This window comes from Megalobrama amblycephala, unplaced genomic scaffold, assembly GCF_018812025.1.
Source record: "Megalobrama amblycephala isolate DHTTF-2021 unplaced genomic scaffold, ASM1881202v1 scaffold449, whole genome shotgun sequence".
NCBI lineage: Eukaryota > Metazoa > Chordata > Actinopteri > Cypriniformes > Xenocyprididae > Megalobrama > Megalobrama amblycephala.
Genome location: NW_025953384.1, coordinates 121,849 through 134,676, shown reverse-complemented (window position 1 = coordinate 134,676; position 12,828 = coordinate 121,849).

Sequence of the window (12,828 nt, the reverse complement as noted above, 5' to 3'; positions counted from 1 at the left end):
TCCCGCGGGAGCCCAAACCCAATGCAGCCCTCTACACTGGAGCTCTGAGCATCACTTTGAGCACAGAATAAGTCATGATCTCCTATTTTAATGTTCAATAAATTCACAGCTTGTTTGACACAAACAATGACAACTTGACTGCTGTTAGAGAATGTTTCCCATATAAATCAGCATCAGTTTTTCATGTGTCTGAGTGTCTGAACTTAGTCAACAGTTTTACAGCATGTTCACTAAAAACACCTGCTCAGTAGTCTAGTCCTAGTTATATTTTCGTCATCACACGATGACTGACATTTTGTCACATTAAACATCTCTCTCTCCAAATAGGCTTAATAATTTTATTAGCACTAAATAAATTATAGTGTATTACATCGTCGATGTTATTGGTCACTTTAAAAATCATGTCATGTTGTTGGATATTTGTCATTCTTGCCTGTCTTTAAAACTTGATAGCCCTGGTTTATGTATATATATCTGGCCACTGTATTTGGCCATCTGCTAACGTCTTCTATCCACTCGACTACACGGATCTGTAAAATATATATTTGTACCAGATGTATCTCTCTCAAACAGGGGCGGAGCCAGACATTGTAAACATCCGGGGCTTAGCCCAAATCTATATTTGTCCAAAGACAATTTAATTTTCTATTAACAGCTTTACTGACATGAAAGAGCTTTTGTTGTCGTATTCTTGTTCAGAAAATGTACATTATTTGATACTGTAATTTGTAAAACTTTGTTGGATGTACCTCCTCTAGGGGGGTCCGGGGGCATGCCCCCCGGAAGAAAATTTTGTAAATGCATCAATCTGGGGCACTTTGGAAGCTCAAAATTAATAGCTTCAACCCATGTACAGTGTGCAAATTCAACAAAGAAACAGCACTGACTTGTACCTGGACATTAAAAAGGGTTCAAACATCTTTTTGACAATACTTTTGTACTCATTTCTTTTTAAAAGATAAATCCTTGAGCTTTTATTTTGATCACCAGATCACCAGCTGATCGCGTGCGCAAATGTGTGCACTTCTCTTTAAAACACGCAGCACAGACAGACTATATACTTAATCACTGTCTTTTGCTGTTTTATAAAGGCACAAAGCCATATCACGGTTTCGATTTTAGCTCGTTGGCAAACATAGTATGTATTAAATTTTCAGTTCATTATGAAACGGTGGCAGCAGTAGAGGGTCATTAATGGGAAACACAGAATGAATGTATAGCTGATAAATGTGCTAAAGTTGTCATATCGGTTGTTATATAACAAAAACCCTTCCACCGGACCGAAAGAGATTCTCGAGGCCTGCCGCTGCTCTGAGTGAGTGACAGGAGGCGTGGCTCTGTACAACTGCGGTGTGCGTGAACTCGCTGTCGGAGAGGAGAGAGAGAAAGCGCTGCAGGTATGGTTAGATAGCCCATAGGCTACCAACAGCAAAGAAATGTATTCTATAGGCTACATTATTTTTAAGATCTATTTTTACAGGCTGTATGCAGTATGCAAAGCCAAAGCGCAATGAAATAAAGCAACTTATGATTTCGGAGGTTTAGGCTATCCGCTTGTTAAGTCGTGACCTAAGGAACGCCGTTTCCGGGTCCAAGCCTCAACTCGTTTCACTTGAGAATGCTATCGACGGCCGTTTATGAGCGCTATTTATTCATATTAAACATCAATCATTTTAAAAAGTTAAACATTTTGAATACAGTCTACACAACAGTCTCCGTGGTCACAGCGTCACAGACATTAATATTTTAACAATTCATAAAAGATGAATCATTGTCTGGCCATCTGGAATTTTGGTATGGAGATAAAGGTTATGATTATAATTTTTTTGTAGTATTACACCACATCGTGTGTGTATATTAGCACCATTTGTTGTTTTCTTGTGGTATGAGATAGAGCATTAGGACCCGGAAGCGCTGCCGCGTGACGTCATACTTAACAACCGAATAGACCTTATGTAGCCCCGCCCCTTTTCAGCGCTGCGCTCGTTGTCTTTTGACTTCCGGCTTGTATTTCCACAGCGATCTTGTATTTATGAATGAACTTGCTCATTTTAAAGTCCCTGTAAAGTCAATTCTGAGAATTCTTTCTAAACACTTTATAAATGTTACAAATGTATTGCTGAAACACATTACAAAGTCTGTGAATTGTGTAATGCTTAATTGTGAAGTTAGAGTGTTAAACAGTTTTTCACCAAGTCTCTGCTCAGGATTTTTTGGGCGGAGCTAAAACGGGGGTCTAATGACGCACATCGTCCCCGAGCATAGCCCCTCCCCTAACACTATATAACTGTCGATGACGCACCGAGTGTGGCGCCACCTCTAACTCTACAGCGGTTCACTCGCTCATTCTCGAGTGTCATTACAGTCATACAGCCCTTTGCACATTTAGCTAGTAATGCCTTCGTCACGCAAATGCATATTACATGGTTGTTAAAAATATACAATATGCTCGGTCTCCTTATTTAAAAACTTTCATCAGACAGCTGGGATTCACAGATAATCTGCTGTTTTTGGTGAATGTGACTGAACAGACCTCGGCCCCCCTCCCGCCTCGGCCTTCTTATCGTCCCGACGATAACCGATGATATATGGGGCCGGACAGAGTCTCTCCCGTCCCGGCCTTCATCCTCCCGTCTCGCGGCACCGTCATTTGTCGACTCGACAACAGTTCGGCAGTTCGTGCCCACCAATGAGTGTAGTCCACAGTAACTCTACTAAAATGTGCAACCCTCTAATGTGATTCTTTTGTTTATATGCATCAGTATGTTTGACTCATTAGACAAGTAAGTTGAGACAGCAGCTCTCGCGAGTGGGTGTGGTTTCAGCGCCGACAGTGGACACGCCCCCAGCGTTTGAGAGCAGAGAGCGCTGCCTATTTTTTCGAGATTTTGATAACTTATTTTATTTACTTGCAGATTTTTTTAATCATTCAAATTTGGCTGGGTGGTTAATAACACATTTTTCTGTGGTGTGACAAACTCAAAACACATACTTTAAAATGACTTTACAGGGACAGGTCCCGTTTTTCGTGGTTTTTTGAAGCTTTGATTGTGTTTATAGTGTGCAATATAACATGTGTTCATGTTTCGCGTGTAAAAAAACACAGTATTTTTCACATAATTTACTTATCTGTAAACTGCTGTTTCCACTGTCATAAAAACGGGCTGATGACTTCCTTGTTCTATGAAGTCCCTCCTTCAGAAATACGTAACGAGTTCTGATTGTGCCAGCGGTTCCTGTGTTGTGATTCGACAGCAGCTTAGCGAACCCAGAGCCATAGAGAAAGCGCACCTTGCCCGGAAAGGTCACGCCTCTTACCATAACGTGTGCTGCACATAGTTTTACATGTGGATTATTGTGGTGTCGTGCCTAATGAACACAAAAGACAATAATTCCCGAGAGACTGAACTCTTTAATCTCCACAAGCAGCGACAGAAAATGTACAACGTTCATTTATTGCGCCAATACACCTGTCTATAATTATCAAGCATCCCTGCATGAACACCATAATTAGCTGGTTCAGTGGCCTGTTGCATTAAAAAAGACTAATTTACCTGGTCAAAAAATGTTTAAAGTTTCTATTTAACCGAATTATCAACATATCAATGCTACAAGTGTTTACAAGTGATTTGTATTACAGATAGTCGATTGGATCATAAGTCAGCATACCTGCGTTGAGTGTCAGGTGTTCGTCTGTGTCGTCCAGTCGTTTTCTGATGCTTTTAGTCGGACAATCACTGTCTTTATATAGGCAGTTTATTACAGTCATTTGAGAGTCATGGGTGGAGAGTTTGTGCTGGTGGGCATGCCTTTCTAATATTATGCAATGTTTCCTATATTTCCTTTACATTTAGTTAGTGTGTAATGTTGTTGTTATAGTATAAATAAAATCTGTAAAATTTTAAAGCTCAAAGTTCAATGCCAAGCGAGATATTTTATTTAACAGAAGTTGCCTACATCGAACGGCCAGTTTGGACTACATCCCTCTACTTCCTTCTTTAATGACGTCACTAAAACAGTTTTTTGACTAACCTCCGCCCACAGGAATACACAAAAAAGGGGGCGTGGTCTTGTTGCGCTCCCACGGAGAAGAGCAAGAGTTGCGTTTGTAGAGTGTGTTTGTCGCCATGTCGTCGAAACGCTGTTATTTTCATCCCGCAGTCCAATCACCTTTGTTTGGCCTTCCCAGGGACACTGTACTTAGAGCTCAATGGTTACAATTTATGTTTAACTCGGTTCCCGAAAATTATAATTGTGGTATCCTTACTGCAATAGTTAATGTTGGACTGCAGTGCACATAATGGCCACAAGAGGGGACTATGCTTATGTATATGGCTGTTTTCCGTATGAGGTACTCTTCTGAGTGAGTGCTAACGTTGTACATTTTCTGTCGCTGCTTGTGGAGATTAAAGAGTTCAGTCTCTCGGGAATTATTGTCTTTTGTGTTCATTCGGCACGACACCACAATAATCCACATGTAAAACTATGTGCAGCACACGTTATGGTAAGAGGTAGGGCTGCACGATTAATCGCATGCTATTCTCACGCGCATTTCGTCAGTAAAGCCGGTTCCCTGATTACCGCTAAATCGCCATCACCTGCTTTCAAATGAAGCGGCATTTAATAGACAGAGCCGTAGGTCACTGAAAAGCCACGCAATATCGCGTTCATATCGCAGATGAATCGCCTGCGATAATGAACGCGATATTGCGTGGCTTGTCTGTGAACTACGGCTCCGTCTATTAAAAGGCGCTCCGTTTAAAAACAGGTGATGGCGATTTAGCGGTAATCAGGGAACCGGCTTTACTGACGAAATGCGCGTGAGAATAGCATGCGATTAATCGTGCAGCCCTAGTAAGAGGCGTGACCTTTCCGGGCAAGGTGCGCTCTCTCTATGGCTCTGGGTTCGCTAAGCTGCTGTCGAATCACAACACAGGAACCGCTGGCACAATCAGAACTCGTTACGTATTTCTGAAGGAGGGACTTCATAGAACAAGGAAGTCATCAGCCCGTTTTTATGACAGTGGAAACAGCGGTATACAGATAATATCGACTGAAGCGACGACCCTGAAGCCGCAGCCTCGTGGCACGGCAAGAAACGCAGTACTCGTTCCGTATCTCAGGGAACCGAGGTTACATTAGTAACCGAGTACGTTCCCTTTCGATACTTCACTCGTACTGTGTATGGGGAACGAATTCAACCACGCCGTGCCACGGAAGGGAACGACTGGACATGTTTGGGACACCTAGAAGGGGTCCATGAAACTAATGAGAGGGCCGAAGCCGTCGAACCCTTAGTTACACTACAAGAGGAGTTCACTCCTAAACCAGTTGAGGCGGAGCTCGAAGAGGCCGCTGCATCAGACCGATAGGACCCGAGCTTGCAAAGCCGGAACGTCCAACTGGTAAAACCTGACAAAGGTGGACGGCGAGGACCAGCCGGCCGCCTCACAGATGTCTTTGATAGAAACTCCACTGGACCAGGCCCAAGAAGAGGCCATACTCCTAGTGGAGTGAGCTCTAACTCCTATGGGGCATTCCGAGCCCATGGAGGAGTAACAAAGAGCTATGGCGTCGACAATCCAACGCGAGAGACGCTGCTTTGAGATCGGAGACCCTTTGGTGCGGCCGCCAAAGCAAACAAAGAGTTGATCTGATAGCCGAAAAGGCTGTGATCGCTCTACATAAGTTCTCAATGCCCTAACAGGGCAGAGCAACTCCAGCTCTTGCTCTTCTGACGAGACAGGGAGCACAGAGAGGGAGATGACCTGTGCTCTGAACGGGGTCGAGAGCACCTTGGGGACGTAGCCATGCCTGGGTTTCAATACGACTTTAGAGTCGTTGGGTCCAAACTCAAGGCAAGCAGGGCTCACAGAGAGGGCCTGCAGATCGCCGACACGTTTAACCGATGCTAGAGCCAGTAGCAGCGCGGTCTTTAGTGTCAGGGGCTTGAGGTCAGCTGAGCACAGCGGCTCAAAGGGACGCCCTTTGAGAGCCCTAAGGACCATAGATAGGTCCCAGGTGGGAACAGTGAGGGGGCGAGGAGGATTCAATCGCCTAGCACCCCTCAAGAAACGCACCACTAGGCCGTTTCTTCCCACCGACTGGCCAGCGATAGGAGAGTGAAACGCTGCGATGGCTGCTACGTAAACTTTGAGCGTTGAAGGAGCTCGTCCTGCATTCAAACGCTCTTGGAGAAAGGACAGTATCTGAGATACGTCACACTCCACTGGATCTATGTTGCGTGCAGAGCACCAGTCAACAAAGATCGACCATTTCTGGGCGTAGAGACGTCTCGTAGACGGAGCTCGCGCCTGAGAGATGGTGTTCAACACGTCCCCGGGGAGGCTGACCGGCTCCCATCGAGGGACCATAAGTGCAGAGCCCAAAGTTCTGGCTGTGGGTGCCAAATTGTCCTGTTTGCCTGAGAGAGAAGGTCCCGTCTCAGGGGAATGGGCCACGGGGCTCTCGTGGAGAGCCTGAACAGCTCCGAGGACCAAATCTGGCTCCTCCAGAGCGGGGCCACCAGGAGGACTCTGTGCTTGTCTTCCTTGATTCGTCTGATAACCTGAGGGATCAGAGCGATCGGGGGGAATGCGTAGAGAAGGGAGCTGGGCCAATGGTGGGCCAGCACATCGTCCTTCCTCGAGAAATAAGTTGGGCAATGAGAGTTGTCTTCTGAGGCGAAGAGGTCGACCTCTGCCTTCCCGAAGAATTCCCATATTGTGAGAACCGTCTGGGGGTGGAGCGTCCACTCGTCTGAGGGGACATTGCTCCGGGACAACATATCTGCTCCCAGATTGGTTTTCCCAGGAATGTGTGTCGCCCTGAGCGACAGAAATCTGGGTAGAGCCCATTCCAGTAGGCGCTTCGCCAGTGCGCATAAGCGGCTGGACGAAAGACCTCCCTGGTGATTTATGTACGACACCACCGTCATGCTGTCCGATTGGACTAGGACGTGGCGACCCGTCAGGTGAGCCTGAAAGAAGTGAAGGGCATGTATCACTGCCAGCATCTCTAGGCAGTTGATATGGAGATGGCTCTCTTCGTGTGACCACGAGCCGAAGGCCGGTCTGCCCTCGCAAAGAGCGCCCCAACCCGAGTTGGATGCGTCCGTCGAGAGCACTGTCCTCCGCGACGCCGCTTGAAGGGGTACACCACGCTTGAACCACTCGGGTTCAACCAGGGCTTCAGGGCTGATAGACAGGCCTGATTGACCTTGAGACAGAAGCGGCCGTGCCGCCAGGCGTGGGGGGGGACCCGAAACTTCAGCCAGTACTGCAGAGGCCGCACCCGAAGAAGGCCGAGCTGAAGAACTGGGGAGGCGGAAGCCATCAGCCCTAATAGCCTCTGGAAGGACTTCAGAGGAAGGTAGGCTTTGTTTGTGACGGAAGCCGCGAGCTGCTGAATGGCCAGATCGCGCTCTGGCGAGACTACTGCCGACATGCGGACAGAGTCGAAAACCGCTCCCAGGAACGAGATGCGTTGGCTGGGAAGCAGCGAGCTCTTGGATAGGTTGACCCTGAGTCCCAGGCATTCTAGATGGCTGAGGAGCACGGATCTGTGAAGTTCTAGCTCTGCTCGCGAGTGGGCCAGAATGAGCCAATCGTCGAGATAGTTCAGAACACGGATTCCCATCTGTCTGAGCGGGGAAAGAGCCGCATTCATGCACTTGGTAAAAGTGCGAGGAGCCAGGGACAGCCCGAAGGGCAGGACCGTGTATTGGTAAGCCACACCCTCGAAGGCGAATCTCAAGAACCGCCTGTGGTGGGGGGCTATCTGGATGTGAAAGTAAGCATCTTTCAGGTCCAGTGAGCAGAACCAGTCCTCATGACAAATTTGTGCGAGGATCTGCTTCAGCGTCAGCATCTTGAACTTCCGTCTCATGAGGGAGCGGTTCAAGATCCTGAGATCTAGGATGGGTCTGAGACCGCCGTCTTTCTTGGGGACCAGAAAGTAACGGCTGTAAAAGCCCGACTCGCTCTCTGGAGGAGAAACTATTTCTATAGCCCCTTTCTTGAGCAGCGCCAAGACTTCGGTTCGGAGAACGTGAGCGCTGTCCGAATTCACCGAAGTCTGAAGCACCCCGCCGAAGCGTGGGGGTCTTCGGGCGAACTGGAGCGAGTAGCCCTGACTTATGATCCCTAGGATCCACTCTGACAGCCCAGGGATGGCACGCCAAGCCTCGACCCGGGCGGCAAGAGGTTGAATAACATCGGCTGACAGCCCGCCTGAGGGGGGGCTGTGCACCGAGGGGAGTGGAAGAGGAAATTTGCCCTTTATTAGAGAAGGTAAAAATGTGTTCGCCGTGAAAACGGCGGTTTGAGTGGACGCAACATTTGTGGGTCCATCTGTAACACTGAGCGTTATTCCCGCGCCCGGATGTGAACGAGGCGGAGGGGAAACTGCACAAAGGAGACAGCGAGGGGCCGCAGCGAGACATTCCCCCGTCCTCTTCCTTCTTGAATCAGGATGACTTAGGCGTCACAGGGTCCAGCGCAATCTTGGGCCGGGGTCCCTGGCGTCTCGGGAAGGAGCGTCTGGCAGAGCGCGAGCGGTGGCGTTGCTCCTTTGGCGGTGCTGCCTGGGAGGCAGAGGGGGCAGGCTTGCTCTGCTGAGCCGGCGCAGGCCTGGGTCGGCTTGAAGCAGATGCGGAGCTGGAGCGTTTTGGCAGGAAGTGTCTCATGGCCTGAGACGACTTCTGCGCTGCAGTGAATCGCTCGGTGAGACCCTCTACCGATGGCCCAAAGAGACCGGAAGGCTAGACAGGGGCGTCTAAAAAGGCCATCTTATCTGCATCCTTGATCTCGGTCAAGTTGAGCCATAAGTGGCGCTCTAAAACCACCAGGCTGGCCATGGACCTTCCAATGGCCTGGGCTGTGGCCTTCGTGGCTCGCAGGGCTAGGTCAGTGGCACTGCGGAGGTCCCTGAAGGCGGGTGCATCAAAGCCGGACTCGTCCATAGAGCGGAGAAGCTTGGCTTGAAACACTTGGAAGATGGCCATAGTGTGGAGCGCCGAGGCAGCTTGGCCAGCTGAGGCGTAGGCTCGCGAAGCCAGGGTGGAGGTAGTTCTGCAGGGCTTCGAAGGAAGGGCTCTCTTAGATTTCCAGCCCACGGCCGTGAGAGGACAGAGGTGAGCTGCCACTGCTTCATCCAGGGGTGGCGGGTGCTCATAACCCTTTTCTTCAGCGCCGTCTACAGTGGTGAGGGCTGAATGGTGCGTGGTGTGCAGGCGGGCAGAGTAAGGAGCGCGCCATGACTTGGTCAGCTCCTCGTGTACCTCGGGGAAGAACGGGGCAGCACGTTGACGAGGGGCCTGGCGTCTTCCCGGCAGGAACCACTCATCTCCACTCACCACGCATCTCTTCCGGCGGAGCCCAATCCAGGTCCAGCTCCTCCACAGCTTTTGAGAGGACGCGGAGAAGTTCGGCGTCCATGCCCGAGCCGTGTTCGATGGGCTCCAGCGGAGGCGGGGGGGCGGGGTCGTCCGACTCGCCAACCCAGCCTTCTGCTTCAGAAGCCGCGAGAGACATGGACTCATCCAGCGGCTCTTCGTCGGATCCACCAAATGAGACGAGGTCACTTGCATGTGCTGAGGGACACTGCTCAGGGTGGGAGAACCTGACAGGCGACTGCTCTCTGGTGGGAGAGGGCGAGGCACACGGGGGCTGGGCCGACGTGAGCTCGCTCATCTCCGGGCGCTGGGTCGCTCTACCCTGCTATCTCTTCCTCGCAGGCTCGCGGCGGGAAGGGGACGGGAGGGCGCGAGCGGCGGGACTGCTTCCGGCAAAGAAAGCAACCCGCGAGCGCAGAGAGGCCAGACTCATGCACTCGCAGTGCAGGCATGAAGTGTCGGTGAGCGCGGCTTCCGCATGGGGCTTACCCAGGCATCCAACGCACTCATCGTGTCCATCGCTGTCCTGCAGAGGGGCTCTGCAGGTGTCACAGAAGTGACGCGGCATTTGTAACAACGCCGGCGCCGTGAAAACGACGATTGGGGGGCTCTTTTAGAGCGGCGAGGGCCGCGGAAGCTCTTTTAGAGCGGACGAATCCGCTAGGAAAAATGCCCTTAGAGCGGTAATAAACCGCGAGGAAAACGCTCTCAGAGGGGGCGCCGGATGGCGGCAGGAGACGGCTGAGACGGCGGCCGGAACAGGAAGCAGGCGGCGGGCGTCTTGAAGACGGCGCTCGGGGCAGTAGTCCACGAGGGCGCCGGCGCTGTCGAAGTCCGGCGGGTCAGCTGAGTCCGCTGCGGGGCCTCTTCAACGCCGGCGAGAGCTGCTTCTTCCAGGCGGCGAGCTTCTTCGGCTTCAGCGCGGAGATCAGCGAAGAGATGTGTAGTCGTCGCTGAAGGAGAAAGGACTGAATTCCTATGGCGAAACGCCCGCTTATATAGCACTAAACCCCGCCCCTTTCGGCGGGAAAATTCGCGCGCTTTCTCGCCATAGGGCGCGCAGCTATGCCGCGCCGTCATTGGTTCAACAACTTCTCATGAGTGAACCAATGACGATGCAGTTACACTGCGTTATTGAAAAAGGCTTCAGTGACGGGGAAAAAGGGAGACTTTTCCCATACGCAGTACGAGTGAAGTATCGAAAGGGAATGGGACCTTTAAATAATAATGAAAGTTCATTGTACTTAATAGAAAAAAGTTGCATGAACTCAAAATTTCATTGTAGTAAGCTGAATTTAATATGATTAAGTTGAGCTGCAGCAGATTTCTAATTCCCAGCATGCTTTGCGTCAGACCATATAAATAACTGTTGAAATTAAGTGTTATTTTGTGTGTTTTTGCACAAGATTAACATATGGAGATATAAGTTAATGTTTAATGTTGTGTTATGTTGGGATTCAGGGGGGTTATGTTATGTTAGTTTTGTAGGGTTACCACTGTGGTGAAGAGTAGAGCCTGTGGTTAGGTTGAGGATGAGCTGCTAAACAAGACCACATATGTTGTTTGATTACATATATGCAAGTATGTAATGACAGTCTGTCTGATAGTTATAATAGCATGTGTTATTTGCTATGTAACATTTAACCAAGATCTGAATGTGATGTTTATGTAAATTAACTGTATGTAATTAACATTATGATTTGCAAAAGGGATGCTGGTGACGGGATTGTTAGTGAGAGACACCTGTGCACCACACTGGTCTTGATCCGCTTCCATGGCTCTCAGCCCCGCCCCACTTGTCACAAAAAGTTTAAGTTCTACCAACCTTTAAAAAATGAGTTAGTTTACTTAAATGTTTTGAGGTAATAAGTTTCCTCAAATGTTTTGAGTATTCTGAACTTATTGGGTTTTACAGTGTGTAATGGAAGTTTTCATTGATCCTAATGACCTTGATTAGCTGCTTTAGCTGTGTTTAATAAGGGCTGGAGATAAACTCGGCTGGAAAAATTGGACTCCTCTGCCATAGTGCTTTCTTTTGATATTGAAGCATTAATAGATTTTAGAAAAATAGATTACATAAACAGAGCTTAATGATTCTATAGTTTGATTATTTGGCGTTGAGCAATTTGTTTTAAAAAGTGAATCATATTGTGTTTAGTATATTAACATTCTTGAATGTGACTGTGTGACAACTGAATTGACTTGCTCTTAAGTAACATCATCCTTTCTTTTTTCAGATTTTAGAGAACCCAAAGGAAAAGAGGCAGTAGTCTGATATAAAACAAATTTTATTTTTTAAAGTGGTGTTTTTGTCCTATTTCTCACCATTTTTTTAAAATAATGATCTTTTTTGTCTTTTTGCTTTTTTGTTGATTGTGTTAAACTGTTGAATAAAATAAATTGACTCAACTGCTGGAAAGGTGTCATTTATACTTTAAAGGTTTTCCCCAAACTTTGAAATGGTCAGGAATTTGCTGACGCACAACTGAAGTGTAGTTGAAATATTAATGTTGTTTCAACATTATTGGTATATCAGATGGCAACACTGTTTTATGCTGTCATTACATTTCATTTGTATTTTCAGTGTTTCAAAAAAAGTGATTTAGAATCAACATCTCATTGTAACATTGATCAAACAATATTACCAAAGATTATTTTTGTTAATTTCAATATTGCTTCAACACCACAGAGATGTAGAATCAATAGTGTAACGCTGATTCAACAATATTACTATTGATTATTTTTGCTAATTTCAATATAGATTCAAAATCATTGACGTGTTCATATGTAATGTTGATTCCATAGCATTACCATTGCTTTTTTCGTTCACCAATGTTTCAACATTAAATGTGGGTGCAAATGTATTGAACCAACATCACTTCATAATGTTGATTCAATGATATTATCATAGATTTTTCGGGTGACACTTTATTTTAGGGTCTTTTAGTTGCTTATTAGCATGCATATTACCAGATAATTGGCTGTTTATTAGTAATAATTAAGCACATATTAATGCCTTATTCTACATGACCTTATTCTATATTCTTAATCCTACCTAATACCTAAACTTAACAACTACCTTACCATTTATTAATAAGCAGTAAATTACGAGTTTATTGAGGGAAAATTCATAATTAATAGTGAATACATGTTCCCTTTACTAAAGTGTTACCATTTTTGTTGCAATCTCAACATTGTTTCAACAGTAACTGAGGGTGCAAAAGTGATACTGAAGCAACATCACTTTGTAATGTTAATTCAATGCAACTAGAATTGACGCCAGACCTCTTATTTGGCAATTGAATGAGCAATCACTCAGCGCTGAGGGAGAATATAGTCTCATTTTATTGATAAGAAAAGAGAGAATATATAGAAAGAGTACAAGGGGTGTAGTATAGTTTCAGCCAATGAGAAAGAGAATACATCATATAGCT